Here is a 16,641-nt window from a genome sequence, read left to right as displayed (position 1 = left end):
TTACTAAATTGTTTCTCCTTAACTTCAACGACTAAAGAGGAAAGAGCACTATTCTGAACAACCACACCACCATCCTCGGAGTCCAAAAGTCGAACTCCAAGATTGGCCAAACGGTGAACTTCCTTGGTCATAACTCTCTTATCCACATCCACGTGGGCTAAACTCCCCATGGAATGCCGACTAAGAGCATCAGTTACAACATTCGCTTTTCCCGGATGATAAAGAATATCCACATCATAATCCTTAAGCAATTCGAGCCATCTCCTCTGTCTAAGATTTAGCTCCCTTTGCTTGAAGATATACTGCAGGCTTTTATGATCCGTGAAGATATCAACGTGCACTCCATACAAATAATGTCGCCATATCTTAAGCGCAAAAACTATAGCTGCCAACTCTAAATCATGAGTCGGATAATTCCTTTCGTGAACCTTGAGCTGACGGGATGCATAAGCTACAACCTTACCATACAGCATTAAGACACATCCGAGACCAACTCCCGAAGCATCACAATAAACCATGAATCCTTCAGTTCCCTCTGGCAAGGTCAAAACTGGAGCAGAAGTCAATCTCTTCTTCAACTCCTCAAAGCTTCGCTCACAAGCATCTGACCATTGGAACTTAACTTTCTTCCGAGTTAACTTAGTCAACGGAGCAGAGATAGAAGAAAATCCTTCTACGAAGCGTCGATAATAGCCTGCCAGACCCAAGAAACTTCTTATATCAGAAACTGAGGTGGGTTTTGGCCAACTCTTTACGGCGTCAATATTCTGAGAATCAACTCTAACACCTTCACCCGAGATCACGTGGCCTAAGAATGCCACTGATTTAAGCCAAAACTCACACTTTGAGAATTTTGCAAAAAGTTCGCGATCTTTAAGAGTCTGCAACACTATTCTGAGACGTTCTGCATGATCAGCCTCATTACGGGAATACACCAAAATATCATCAATGAAGACGATGACGAATAAATCAAGATAAGGCTTGAAGACTCTGTTCATAAGATCCATGAAAGCAGCTGGCGCATTTGTCAACCCAAATGACATAACAAGAAATTCAAAATGGCCATAACGGGTCCTGAAAGCTGATTTCGGAATATCAACTTCCTTAACCTTCAACTGATGATAGCCTGTTCTGAGGTCAATCTTGGAATAACATTGGGCGCCTTGCAGCTGGTCAAATAAGTCATCTATTCTGGGAAGAGGGTATCTGTTCTTAATGGTGACCTTGTTCAGCTGACGGTAGTCTATACACATACGTAAGGAACCATCATTCTTTCGGACAAATAAAACCGGTGCACCCCAAGGCGAAACACTAGGCCTAATAAACCCCTTATCAAGTAGATCTTTCAACTGGGCTTTTAACTCTTTTAACTCTGCTGGATCCATTCTATATGGCGGAATAGATATCGGCTGAGTATCGGGAAGTAAATCAATTCCGAACTCAATCTCCCTGTCAGGAGGGACTCCTGGAAGATCTTCTGGGAAGACTTCTGGAAATTCATTTACAACTCGTACGGATTGAAGAGTTGGAGTCTGAGCATCTGAATCCTTGACTCGAACTAGGTGGTAGATATAGCCTTTGGAAATTATTTTTCTGGCTTTTAGGTAAGAAATGAATCTACCCCTGGGTACTACTGAATTACCCTTCCATTCTATGACTAGCTCATTAGGAAACTCGAATCTTACCACCTTAGTTCTACTACATACTGTGGCATAACATGAAGCTAACCAATCCATACCCATGATCACATTGAAGTCTACCATTTCTAATTCCGCTAAATCAGCTATGGTTCTGCGGTGATAGATTAAAACTAGGCAACCCCTATACATATGTCTAACTGTGAGTGATTCTCCAACGATGGTGGACACCTCAAAGGGTTCATACAATTTTCAGGTTCAATACCAAATTTCTTAGCAACAAAAGGGGTTACATTAGATAGGGTGGATCCTGGGTCAATAAGGGCATATACATCGAAAGTGAAAACTGTTAGAATACCTGTAACAACATCTGCTCGAGCTTCTGCATTCTGTCGGCCTGTCAATGCATAAAAACGGTTTCGCCCCCCACTTGTGTTTCCAGGCCTAGCCGCATTGCTCCCCTGCTGGGCCTGATTATTACGAGGGACTGCTGAATTTATGGTTTGCGTCACATTACCTCCAGTACCCTGCCTGGCTGATGGACATTCGTTCTGAAAATGGCCCTTCTGACCACATCTAAAACAGGCATCAGTACCCACACGACAATTACCTAAGTGTCTCTTATTACACTTGCCGCACATCGGATAAGTATAAGTTGGTTGACCCCCACTAGCTTGAGAGTACGAACTTGATGGCCTGAAATTTTGCCTCTTATCATTGCGGAACTTAGGAAGTGGGGCACTTGTTGTGGACGAAGCAGGTACTGCTGACCTGTTCTTAAAGAGTTTCCTGTTTCGGTTCCCGCTGAACTGTCCGGTAACCTTGACCCTCTTGTTGAACTCCTTGTCCTTCTCTTTTTGTAAGGCTTCTTCCTCCTTTAGCCTTGTCTCCTTGCCCTGCACAAAAGCAACCATCTTGGAAATAGTCATTGTCCCATTCTGTGCAACAATATTGGCTCCATCATACAAATGGGAATCAAGACCTCCAACGAATCTTCTCACTCTTGCCCTCATATCGGGTAACATGTGTGGGGCATGCTTCGCTAGGTTAACGAACTCCAAATAGTATTCCTGAACTGGCCTGCCATCTTGTTTGAGCTTCAGGAATTGGTCAGCCTTAGCCTCTCTGAGCTCTACTGGCATAAAGTGGTCTAGGAACGCGCTAGTAAATTCATCCCATGTAGCATCAGGCGCACTCTCACCTCGGGACAATTCCCAAGATTCATACCACGTGTTAGCAATGTTCTGTAGCTGATGAGCTCCAAAAGTAGCTGCTTCGGTTTCGGTAACTGTCATAATCCTGAAGACCTTTTGTAGAGCATCAATGTAGTCCTGAGGGTCTTCATCCTTTTTCGTTCCCGTGAATACTGGGGGATTCATTCTAAGAAAATCCTTCGTCTTAGAAGACTCTCCATTGCCTCCTGAACTCGACCCAGATTCCTGACGTTGGGCCTGAGCTGCTACCAGTTGGGTGAGCATGTTGATAGCACTCCTAACATCCCTGTCTGAAGCACTAGGAGGTGTAACAGTAGGGGCGGTTGGAGCTGTTGCCTGAGTCAGAACAGTATCTTCGTGAGCTACTGCGGCGGCAACCCTTGGGCTGGTGGCTATGTTTTTCTTCTTGTAAGTTCTCTTGTAAGGCATTTTCTGAAAACACGTACACGCACGAATTAGGAAGCCATCCTAAAAATACTGCTCTAACTACACGATCTAGAATATGAAAGAAACGAGACAATCCTGTATGTCTTGGTGGTTAACTGTTTATATGTGTGGGGCCCTCACACATACAAAAGAGACCCCACTGGACACAGTTTCATAGACTCCCTAAAGACACTTGAACCTAGGCTCTGATACCAAGCGTTGTCACGCCCCGAACTATAGCCTGGATGTTACCGAGCGAACCACATGACTTGCTGAACCATCATGATACATAACATAAGCGGAATATAACGTGAATGCATGATGAGCCTTTACAAAACGTAATAAGTCATAATACTTAATATAGTACTTGTTTACACATGAGCGAGCCAAAATGGCTATACGACTCCAAATGTCTGACATAGCATAACTGACTGGTCTAGTCTATGAAACCTCTATCATGAGTCTGACTGGAAAACATACTTACTAGGACAAGGCCCCCATTAAATAAATACAATGTCTAAACCCCGAATGAGATGGGGCTCACCAATAAGCTGGTACGATCAAATCCTAATGATCAGAAGCATCGTCCTGTAAATCCGTACCTGCATCGTGAAATACAGGCCCCCGGACAATAAAAATGGGACGTCAGCACATTGAATGAACTGGTATGTAAAGCAACTGGAAGAAACAACATGAGACATGAAATAACATGATAAGAACTGAAACTGAAAACTTGGACATGAACATGAGCATGAGCATGAGTACATATATGTATACATAACATGAGTAAAACATGATAAGTAGGGAGAACATTTCATAAACCGACATATCATATCATATCATATCACCACGTGGGTACGTGGAGTCTGGTACCTCGCCGGACCAGCAGAGCCCTCATACCTTGCCAGGGTATAAGGTAGTAATTTACCACGTGGGTGCGTGGAGTCTGGTACCTCGCCGGATCAGCAGAACCCTCATACCTTGCCTGAGTATAAGGTAGTAAGGTACCTGATGGATCCATTCAGTGTAAAATTAAGGTATCGTCTTATCTGGGCGGAGCGATCCTTGTCCTACGGTGGCTCCGTAGTTTCAGGCTATCTGAGCCTTCTCGATAATTTGTGCAACTCCCAAAAACATGAACATAATATAGTTGGTAAAAAGCCCATGACTTTCATGAATTTACTTGTACTTGTCTTGAAATCATGATTTCACGAAATAACTTGTAAACATGGTTTCATGAAATAGCTTGTAAACATGTCCTTGATTTATGAGTAATACAATAGTTCATAATCATATATTTGTAGTTGACTTGAAAACATGTTTATAACTTGCAAAATAACTCATGCAGTTTCATATGAACATAATGAGAACACATGAGGAAGAATTCATGATTCATGGATTACGTTAGGATTCCTAATATCCATAATGGAAGGTTAGGAATACAATAACGAACATAGATACGAAATTCGTGTACATACATACATAATTACGGGTTACCAATATGTTGGGTTTAATGCCCTAGGATTTGTACTTCATAGATTTTACGAAACGGATCATGGGGAAGAACGTACAGATTCCCACATGTGGATGGAAGTTCTACATACCTTAACCTTCCGCTTTTGAGCGTATCACAATGTTCTTCACTCCCTTCAACTTCAATCTATAGCAATACACGTCATAGGGATTCTATATTAGCAACAATATCCATGTTTTGTTCATCTAAGCATTTTATCAAACACTTAGTGGACATGAAGCTCTATATCTCTCATTAATGGTGTTTTCTTCACCTAATCCCCATTCTTTTACTTCTAGCTAATTCTACAATCTCCATTAGATGTAATTAACATCATTTTTCATCACCCATACGAGTATAACAATCCCAAGTCAACAATCCAACAACTCTAGTATAGTTCATATAATTCCCTTCAACAAACGCAATTATTATTCTCCCTAGAATTCACCAATTCACAACTATAAGTGATTAGGGAGTAGAAACATTACCTTTTTGGGTAGTCACCACGAAATCAACACCCCCAAGTCCGATCTTTAGCTTAAAATGACGACAACAACTTGTACTACACTTTATCCTTCACAAGCTTCGGGATTTGGGGCCTTAAACTTTGTTGATTCTCTACTTTCTCTCTCAAGCTCCCTCTCTCTCACTTTCTCTCTCTGAAAATATGAAAATGTGGGAAATAGGGGCTGCTAGGGTTAACATTTCCCTTATATACTAAGGGGGAAATGGGTTGACCCAACTTGAAAACGGGTTGGGACCTTTCTGTATTAAAACGTCCATATATCCCTATCCTGATGTCTCCTGTGAACTCACAACCTATGGTTGGAAAGGTATTTCAATTATCTACAACTTTCGTTCTTTGAATTTTCCCAAATTCTCAAGTCACGATAGGGTTATGGCCTCCCGAAGTCAGGTGACCCGAAACTTAATTGCGGACCAAGATACGCCCATGTTACGGTCCCGTAACACAAGGGACGGACCGTAACTTGGCGTCGTACCTTGGTGAAAATTTTCAGAAAGTTTCTGGAAATTTTCCCTGTGTTACGGTCCACTGTTACGGTTCGTAACACAAGGTACGACCCGTAACACGAAGGACGGACCGTATCTTGGAGGAAATTTCCAGTGAGGTTCTGGAAATTTTCTCTGTGTTACGGCTCACTGTTAGGGCCCGTAACACGAGTTACGGTCCGTAACGTCACCGTAACGCAGATGAATTTTTTCAGCGAACAGGCTTCAGTCAAATGGGCATAACTCTTTGCACAGATGTCCGTTTAATCCCCATAATATACCGTTGGAAAGCCATTTAATAGGGATACAACTTTTATCAAGGAAGTTCTTCCAGATTCGCAACGGATCAAGGAGTTATCGTTGCCCGAAATAGGCCTATCAACTCACTAGAACTCTAATGATTTAAGCTTAACTCATCTCCGAGATGCGGGGTGTTACACACAGATCCTAGATGGAATACCTCGAATGTCTGCTATGGTCCAACCAATAGCACGCCTATACTCCTTCAATACCTCCAACAGCTGAAAAATCTGCTCCTCAGTCAATAGGGCTGAAACAATCATAGGTAATGTATTGTCTGGACCAAGGAACTCATATATCAGATGTGATGGGAGTTGCTTAAGCTCCAACTTAGGTGGCTCAATGATCGAAGACTTTGCTGAAGGAGTAGTTCTATTTTTCAGATCAAGATTCAGCTTCTTTGGGTGGTATGTATATGAGCCCAACCCAACAAGTGAATTAACTGTCTCCACATAGCCTTCCATGTCTTCAGCATCGAAATTCATAAGAATACCAGCTAAAGCCTCACCCAAAATTTATTCTTCCATCTTAAACTCCACTGCTTCATCAACAACATCAAATGAATCAATTACCAAAATACTCTCGTAAGCACTTGGTAACTTCATCCCTTTGCTAGCCTGAAAAGTCACTTCTTCATTATTGACTCGGAACTTGATTTCATTTTTCTCCGAATCCATCAGAGCCCTCCTTGTAGCAAGGAAAGGCCTCCCCAGAATGATAGGAATGTCCCGATCAACATCACAGTCAAGAATCATAAAATCAACAGGCAACATAAAATCACCAACCCGCACAATTACATCATCAACCACTCCAACAGGTCTTTTGATAGACCTATCAACCACCTGCAATCTCATTGTAGTCGGCCTTGGCATCCCCAAACCTGATTGTTTATATATAGCAAGGGGCATCAAATTTATACTCGCCCCATTATCACACAAAGCACGAGCAAAATCATGGTGCCCAATAGAACAAGGAATGGTGAACGCCCCAGGATCTCCCTTTTTCTGCACAGTTGTAGTTGAAATGATGGAACTCACAGTTTGAGTCAAACTCACGGTTTCATGCTGCACCATTTTCTTCTTGGTCAGCAGATCCTTCAAATATTTCACAAAACCGGGCAGGCATCTTCTTGACAGCTCCAAGAAGGGAAAATTCAGAGATAACTGCTTCAGCTGATCATAAAACTTCTCGAACTTAGCATCTTCCTTCTTCTTTATCAACCTCTGAGGAAAAGGAGGTTTAGATTTGAAAAGTTGCGTCAAAGGGCGGAGAGCCCCTTTTACAGCCTGTTTGCTTGTGTTTTCAGCTTCGTTCACCATCTCTAGAATATCAACAACCTTCTTATTAGTAGGATTCTCATCAGCAATAATGGGTGCTTCAGACTGCACCTCATCCTCTTCATCTATCTGCTCAAGATCAATCACCTTCTCAGCAGCCCCCTGGAGTATCTTACCACTCCTAGTAGTGATGGCAAACACACGGTCTACACCGCCTCCCCCATTCTTGGGATTTGGAATAGTGTCACTCGAAATTCCTCCCTTTTTAGGAGGGTGCTGCTCTCTAGAAATATCCCTCATCTGCGACTCAAGCTTCTGAATAGCTGTTGTATGGGAACCCAGTGTTTCTGTCAGCCCAGATAAAGTCCTTTCAGACTTAGATTGGTTTGTCAAAATCTTCTCAAGCATTGCTTCAACCTGCGAACTACCTTGCTCTGTTGGCTGCCCTTTCGGTGGTATATAAGGATTAGAACTCTTGTTCCCAAAATTGTTGTTGTTGTTGTTGTAGCTCCCTTGGTTCGCACCACCATAATTATTGTTGTAGTTCCCTGAGTTGTTGTAAGCACCTTGACATTGCTGAGGTCTCCATTGATTCTGATTCTGATAGTCACCTTGGTAATTTTGTCTTTGATAACCCCCTTGAGAGTTATTAACATAATTAGCATCTTCAACCTGCATAGGTGGCCCATCAAGGAACGGACCATCTTGAGCATGGTACATCCCTTTTGGCCAAACTGTATCATCCTCACAAACATTTACCTTCTTGATTTGAGATTAATCAAACTTCTTCGTTAGCAAGAAAATATTTGTTGCAAGTTCTGCCAAAGTCTTCTGGGTGTCTTGATTCTTCTTTACTATATTTTGGATCATTGCACTACCATATGGTACCACATTAGCATTGTTTGAGTGTCAAGCCTGATTATGAGTTGTCAGCTTGTTAAGTATGGTGGTCACTCGTTGAAAGGTCTTGTTCATGAAACAACCATCGGCTGCAATATTAGCTACTGACTGTGTCACTGGATCCAACCCTCGGTAGAACTTCTCCATCAATATTTGTTCCGGAAAACCATGATTCGGGCTATTCTGCAAATACTCCTTGAATCTCTCCCATGCTTCATATAGTTGTTCCCCCGAGCACTGCTTAAATTCATATATCTTGTCACGAATCTCAGCCTTCTTTCTAGGGGGGTACCACTTTGTGAGAAAAGCAGCTACCATCTCTACCCATGAAGTAATCGAATTCCAGGGCAGCTTCTCGAACCATGTTCTTGCCTCTTTAGCTAAGGAATATTTGAATAACCTCAACCAAATAACATCTTGTGGAACGTTGTTCTGGATGTGATTAGCACACACATCTACAAAATCCTGCAAATGATGTTGAGGGTCATTCTCGGTAGAGTTCCGAAAATATCCCTCAAGTTTCAACAGCTGGTATAGAGAGGAGTCAATTTTCACAGTAGCAGCTCCAACTCGAGGCTGAACAATAGCAGATGCATAGTCCTCCTCTGGAACAAGTTCAGCGAAAATATTCTCATCATCTAAATCATTCGCCTGATTGCTCAACCGATTCCTCTGGTTACCAGCACGTTTATTTTGCTGATTTTGATTCATGTTCACCTGGTTTACACAGAGTAGCAAACAAGGTGTGATGGAATAAGAAAAAGACTTTAATCAAAGCAAACAATATTTAGTAATTTCAAAACCGTATTCCCCGGCAATGGCGCCAAAATTTGATACGCTCAAATTACACCTATTAATGGTATAACACGGACGTTGTCAAATATAGTAACCCAACAAGGTTGAGGTCGAATCCCACAGGGAATATGGTATGAAAAGGTTACTAAAGTCGTAGGATGCTCAGTTCTAGGTCTAATGTCTTAATCCGATGATTTTGGTAAAAGTTGATTTTTCTATAACTAATTGCTATCTATTGCTTTGGTAAAAATTTATGATAAAAGAAACTAAGGTTGTGTCCCCGCTAGATATGGTGTGTGATCATGGGTATTGATCTTGATATACTTATAATGGATCATTATATGAATGCACTTAATCTCTATGTGAATCACTACTATTTCCCAATAAATAGAGATTATGTCTTTCTATGATTTTCCCAAATATAAGAAAGTAATCATGAAGAATGATTAATCATGCCTAGTAAATTCTTCTTATTCCTAAGTGAATTTATTAAACAAAGTTTAAATCTTTGAGTCCTTGTTAGTTATTCTTACCGACCCTAATTATTTTTCCAAATAAATCAAGGTTTATGACTTTAATCAATGTTTGCAACCATTAATTATGAATGAAGAATGAAGAATAACTAAACCATAATAATCCATTATGTGTATATCAATCACAAACCCAATCACAAAACACTCATCATTGGGTTCACAACCCTAGTAAGGGAATTTAGCTACTCATGACAAAGAACAAGAAATAAGAAATTGAAGAATTCATAATTGCTTACTTTGGAAAAAAAGATGAATTGATAATACTTGGATTGATGTTTGAATCTTCAAAAACTAAAGAGTATTTAATGTTCTAAGTCAAGAGAGAAAAATACAATAACTGATGTCTATTAAAAAACCTACAATGACTATTTATAGGTTTTGAAAACATAAAAGTTACAGATTTGCACTTTGGTCCCGTCGTTACGAAATAAGGTCCGTAAAGTGAAATACGAACCGTAAATCAGTTTACGACTAGGTCGTCCTTCTACTTGTGATCAACTTCCGTCTTTTGAAATACGGACCGTAAAGTGGTTTACGGCCCGTAAACTGCCTGGTCATCTTTCAACTTCCAAAACTCAGACTTTCTACCAAATGCTCGAATGGTTAAATACGTGTTGGAATACGGATCGTAAACTGAGCTCGTAAATCACCATGTTCTCAGCCTGCCTTTCTGTTCTGCTTATTCTTTAATACGGCCCGTATTGTAGAATACGGACCGTAAACTAAGTTTACGACCTGGTTTTGCACTTTCAACTGTTGTCATGCCAAATCTATTCCGTCACCTGAAAAACACTAAAAACCACGTAAAATCACATAGACTTGCTTAAAAACAAGTAAAAAACTTATAGTAGAAAAGCATCGATTTATGGCGTAAAATCACGCCACATCACCATGTTTTAAAGTGAACGATTTAGTATTCTCCATGCAGTAAGGACAAGCTAACTTTCCAGCAGTCATCCACCCGGACAACATCCCGTAGGCAGGAAAATCATTAGTAGTCCACATTAAGGTGGCCCGCATATCAAAATTCTACTTAAGAGAAACGTCAAACGTCTCAACCCCTTCAAGTCACAATATTTTCAACTCATCAATCAAAGGTTTCAAGTATACATCAATTAAAACTTTTGGATTACTTGGGCCAGGAATGATGCAATTAAGGAATTTATATGGACTAGTCATACACAACTCAGGTGGAAGATTATACAGTGTTAAGAAAACCGGCCAGCAAGAATATGGTGCAGCAGAAACAGAATGTGAATCGAATCCATCTGAACATAAACCCAACCTAATGTTTCGTGGTTCAGCCGCAAAGTCTGGATATGTTGCGTCAAAATGCTTCCAAGCCTCTCCGTCTGATGGATGACACATAACACCAGGAGACCTTCTATTTTCACTGTGTCATCTCATATGAGGAGCAGAGTTATTTGATGCATACAACCTCTTTAACCTTGGTGTAAGAGGTAAGTAATGCATCGCCTAAACGGAAACCCTCTTCCCGCTACGAGTCCGCTTAAAACGAGCTCTTCCACAAAACTTACAAGATTCTAGACCGTTGTCACCTTTGTAGTATAGCATGCATCCATTTTCACAACAATCAATTCTCATCGACGAGAGTCCTAACTTAGACACTAATCTTTTTGCCTTATAGTAATTTTCAGGTATCTCTAATTTCGGGTCAACTAATTCATGTATAAGGCTAATCACATCATCCATTTCACCTCGAGGAACATTCCAATCTGCTTTGATGCTTAATAATCTAACAGCAATAGACAATTGAGAGTGGGGATTCCCTTCGTATAAAGGCCGACTAGCATTTTTCAACTGTTAAAAAAAAAACGACTAGCTTCTTCATTTTGAGCTTCTTCATCATGGTTACCGGATTCAAATTCGGAATGTATCCCATAAGCATCTTGAACCATGTCGTGCATTCTAGAATTTTGGACATTAGGTTGCACCGCCCTACTACTTTCACCAACAACAAAGTTTTGAAATCTACCAAAACTACTATCCGTTTCTCCATGACTAGTCCACACTGTATAATTTTCTTCAAACCCGTCTTTATAAAGATGAAGCCTAACAATCTCTGGTGTTTCGTAAATCCTACATTGACATACTACACAAGGGCACCTAACCAAGCCATGAATTTGAAAAGTTTCAAGTGTCATTGCATAGTCAACAAAAGTATCAACACCGTCTACAAATTCTTGCCTTATCCCCCCTCGGCGGTCGTTTGTCCTATTATACATCCAACTACGAGATTCCACCTACACAAATAACACCAAATTTGAAATTGTTAAGGAACAAATTCAATGAATAATTTAATTCAATGTTCAAAACCTAAATCACCAGTTGCCCTAACAATCAACTTAAAGCTTCAGACTAGGAAACATTTACTAAATCTTCAACAGAGACCCAAGTCACCATTTGCCCTATATCACATTACATAAATCTTATAGAGCACCATTTCAGTCTCATAAGTTCCCTTTGGCTAAAATGGATCCTAGAATGACAAACTCATCAAAAACTCAGAAAATTACAAACCAAATCCATGAAAATTTGCACCATAAACCTAAGACACTAGAACAAGGGTATATAGACCTTAGAGAGCAAGAGATTGAAGTACTATTTTGGCTAAATGTGCCTTAGAATCAAGAAACCATCACAAATTCAGAAAATTGATAACCAGAAAAAAAATTATTGCCAGATACTTCCAGTCAAAATTTATTGCGAGCTACTTCCACTCAAAATTGAACACTGATTCCATTTTCAAAGTGGGATTTCAAGAATTTATTTAATACCATTTATGTGTAATTTCATTTAGCTCTTATATATTTCTTTCAACAAATTGAAGTACGTAATGTCAACTTCAGTAATTGAAGTATGTAAAAAAAAAACCCATCTTTATTCTCATTTTTCTTGATTTTCCACTCCAATTGAGTGTTATTTCATTATTTTGTATCCCCAAATGGCCAAAGTAATATTTGGAGAATATATTCAAGACCCTTTATTGGTAATTGCATTTAGCATCTTCACCATTTTCTAGATCTGATTCCCCATATAGCCAAATTAATGTCATTATTTTGTATCCCCAAATGGCCAAAGTAATTTTTCTGAGAATTTATGGAAGACCCTCTATGTGTAATCGTGTTTACTCTTCTTTTATTCAGCAAATTGAATCATACAATTTCAAGTTCAGTAACTGAAGCTCTAACAACTCAGTAACTGAAGCTCTAACAACTCAACCCAGTAACAAATTTCTTAGCCAATAAAAGAAAGAAAGCATACCTCAAATGTTGATGATAACTGGCGACGGTAGCGGCGGTTCTGGGTGTGGACGACGACGGCAGTGACTCCCTGCACTGTTGGTGACGTCGACGGTGTATAGGTTTAGAGAGAGAGGGACCTCAAAAACGTGAGAGGGAAAGAGAGAGAAATGAGAAGGGTTTAATTGGGGTTGTTTTAATTTTATTTGGCTAATATTACTGACCTCATGAGGTCGGTATATTTAATTATTTTATTTTTAATTTAAAAGCATACCGACCTCACGAGGTCAGTTTATCAAAAATTATTTTTAAATTATTTTTAATAAACCGACCTCGTGAGGTCGGTATTCTTTTAAATTAAAAATAAAATTATAATATTTACCGTCAATTAAATTTTCGACCTAGTGAGGTCGGTACATTATTTTTTAAAATTTTGATACAATTATTTTAAAAAAAATTGAAAAATAAATATAACGACATGAGGTCGGTTTTTTTCAGACCTCAACTGAGGTCGGTTTTTTGAGGTCGGAAAATCTAGTTTTTTTAGTAGTGTATATTAAATTTAATCAATATTTTAAGATGTATTTTTTAACTATATTGATATGAGAAGAAACTGTAACTCATAATACTTTTCGTATAGTTTTTTAATATCTAAATTTTGATTTTAAAATATTAAATTAATCTAATTCATCTTAGCCCCAAGCATTAGTCAAATTGACTCTCCAAAAACGATACATGACAATTATATTGGGACTGATGGAGTAATATGTAATGTTATTGTCTGTGTAAATAACTTTTATATTATTGTGGTAAGTAACATATGTTTTTTTAATATTTTAAATCTCAAATTAAAAGAAAATCTATTTGTAGATATAAATTTTAAATGATCAGACAATATAAAAATAAATAAATTATACCAACAGTAAAACATGAACTCATTTTAGTTTGTAACCTGTATAACTCACTGAAAAGGGAAATGCTTCTTACTAATTTTTATACGTCCTATTAAAAAAAATATATTCTCCAAATTCAAAGTTGAGACATGAAATTCTAAATTGGTGGTAGATACATACCTTTAATATGTTTTGAGAATACACCATCCTCTTGGTAAGCAAGTTATTTATTGGATACCGTGTACTCCTTGATTCTGCTTCTCCATCTCCATCTCCATCCTTAATGTGATTTTGATTGGACATTAAGCGGTCAATTTTTAGGACATTTCGGGTAATCTACTAAATGTCATATCCGATAAGGATTTAAATATCTGTACTGGTAGTGCACCAAATATATCATTGGTGTAATTTAGTAGGCTAATTTAGTAGGCGTATGGACATGCGATTTCATCTAATGCGATGAAATAAGTGTTTGGACATGCGGTTTCATCTCTGATTTCATCTCTTCATTTCATGAGATGAAATCCCAAATCATTCAAAAAGGCATGATTTGGGATTTGAAATCATGATTTTAAAAAATATAAATGTAAAATTTGATCCATACATTTATATTTTGTAAAAAGACTCATAAGTTGGTAGATATATGAACATGATGATACAGTTGCTAATGATATTGACCAACAACCGACTCAAAGTAACAATGTTTGTTCGTCTTCTCAGTCATCTGATCGGGAAATGCATGATCGACGTGAAGAGATTGTTCGTACCATGTGGGAGGATTATATTAAAGAGTAGTTATATTACTATTCACGTTAAATTTTCCTTTTTATTTAACTAAAGTTTGATCAATTGATGTACTTTTTAGAAAGGTCTTCTAGTAGCGTATTAATTTTATTATGAACTATGATTTACTCATTTGGTAAGATTGTATAAGAATTGAGAAAATTTTGATGATTTTCACAACTTATGGGGTTTTTATATTTATAAAAAAAATTGCAACTTAAGAAATCTAAATTGCATGTCCAAAACACGATTTCATCTCATGAGATGAAATCATGTCCAAAGGGCTCCTTAATTTGTTATATTCCCTCTGTTTAAAAATTATTTGTCGTCTTTTCTTGCACGCCTCTAAAAAAACATTGATTAGGTGGGTTTTAAACTGTATTTTACTTTTATTGGTAATTGAACAATCATAACATCACCTTATAATTGAGCTTTTTGTACTTTTCAAGAACAAATTACTACTATGGATAAAATGAAAATAGAGTAATTGATTTTTTTTCTTGACCTTTTAAAACGACAAATAATTTGAGACAACTATCTTTAGAAATCATGACAAATAATTAAGTTGAGACAGATGTAGCAGATAATCTATCTTTTTTCTAAATTGTCAATAGCTATTAATCGAATTAATAATTTACCGTAACGACCCGCTTGGTCGTTATGCGTGCTTTGATCATTCTACCCTTGGTAGTAGTTCCCGAGGCTAGAAATGAGTGGACCTAAATAATTTGGTAGTGTTATATGTTGTGCTTTGTGACTTGTAAGTGACCCTGTGATGTGTTTTTAACTTGGTTGTTAGTTGGCTTGTATTCATAGGGTCTTAGAATGATTTTGAGAGACTAAGAATAAAAAGTTGTGAAATTCCGTGCTCACTGGTTAAGAAGGCCTCGCTGCAATGACGATTCTTCATTGCAGCGAGAAAGGGGTTCGCTGCAACGAAGGGTGGGATTTTCCCAGGGTTCGTTGCAGCGAAGCACGGGTCATTGCAACGAAGTGAACTTAAGCCTAATGGCGAGTTTAAGTAGCTATTTTGTGCCCACACTTCCCATAATCCCAAAAAATGTGCCTAAGAGCATAGAGGCGACTTTCTAAGGCTAGGGCACCATTCTCCATCAAAGGTAAGCCTTAATCACTAACTTTCTTCGTTCTATCTTCATATTAGATTCTTGTTTCAATCAAAAGACCCTTAATGGGAATTGAAGGGTAGAACACAAATACTAAGAAACCCGTAGAATATTAATGGGTTATTATTTATTGTTGTTTAATTATCTAAGAGTAGAGATTATCACTTCCTAGCATGAGAACTGGATATTCAATGATAGAAATTGTTTGTTGAGGCCTAGGATTACAATAAAAATGGGAACTTTGGCTAAAACCAGACTTGTTGGATGGTTTAACGAATTCCGACCTAGGGGCTCAGGAGTGATTCAAACACTCGAGTTGCGTACTAGTTTAATTAAAGATTAAGAGTTGACCACGGTAAAAAAATATGATTAGATCATATCGGATCAGTGTTTTAAGAGCTCCAACGGATTCATCGGAGCGTTTTTGGAGTGAAACGCATATTTGATTTTTAGCTCGAGGAGTTTTGAGTGAATTTCGAACACTAAAGTGAAAACTAGAAGGCACCAGAATTTTCTTGTTCCGGTGCCAGATATTTCTCATCGATCGGGGAGGAGGGGGGGGGGGGGGGGGAGGAGTTGCGATCGTGCAGAGAGAAGGGGAGAGTAGTGCTTCGTGTTCGCAATGGCATGAGAGTTAAGTCTCCGCGATCAAGATGGTGTTACAACGAACGTGAAAAAGAGTAAGTGGGCAGAATTAAAAACCCTCTGCTCAACTTGACGTTTCATAATTCAATTCTGGGAGCAATTGGTCTTAGATTTGGGCGATTTTGGAGACAATCTTCTCTTTTTGGAAGAGGTGTAAGATTCTAACCTTAATATTGGTATTTTCCCATGAATCTTTCGTTTAATTAGTGTTTTTATATGTATTTGAGTTGAAGAAAATGAGATTTAGCCCTTGAACTTATGAGAATGGAAATCCTTGATTTGTGTATCGATTTGGTGATGATTTATTTAGAATCCATTGGCTACGGG

The 16,641-nt window shown here is 38.6% G+C and overlaps 1 non-coding gene across 1 annotated transcript; it reads left to right on the top strand.

The window, feature by feature from the left end:
• Positions 1-8,441: 8,441 nt before the first annotated feature.
• On the top strand, positions 8,442-8,547 carry LOC132638884 (small nucleolar RNA R71). The gene has a single exon (XR_009581945.1). It is a non-coding gene; the product is annotated as a small nucleolar RNA R71 (small nucleolar RNA).
• The last annotated feature ends 8,094 nt before the right edge of the window (positions 8,548-16,641 follow it).

Source organism: Lycium barbarum, chromosome 4, assembly GCF_019175385.1.
Source record: "Lycium barbarum isolate Lr01 chromosome 4, ASM1917538v2, whole genome shotgun sequence".
Lineage (NCBI taxonomy): Eukaryota > Viridiplantae > Streptophyta > Magnoliopsida > Solanales > Solanaceae > Lycium > Lycium barbarum.
Note: the sequence above shows the minus strand (reverse complement) of the source record. Positions and strands in the feature narration are given on the sequence as shown.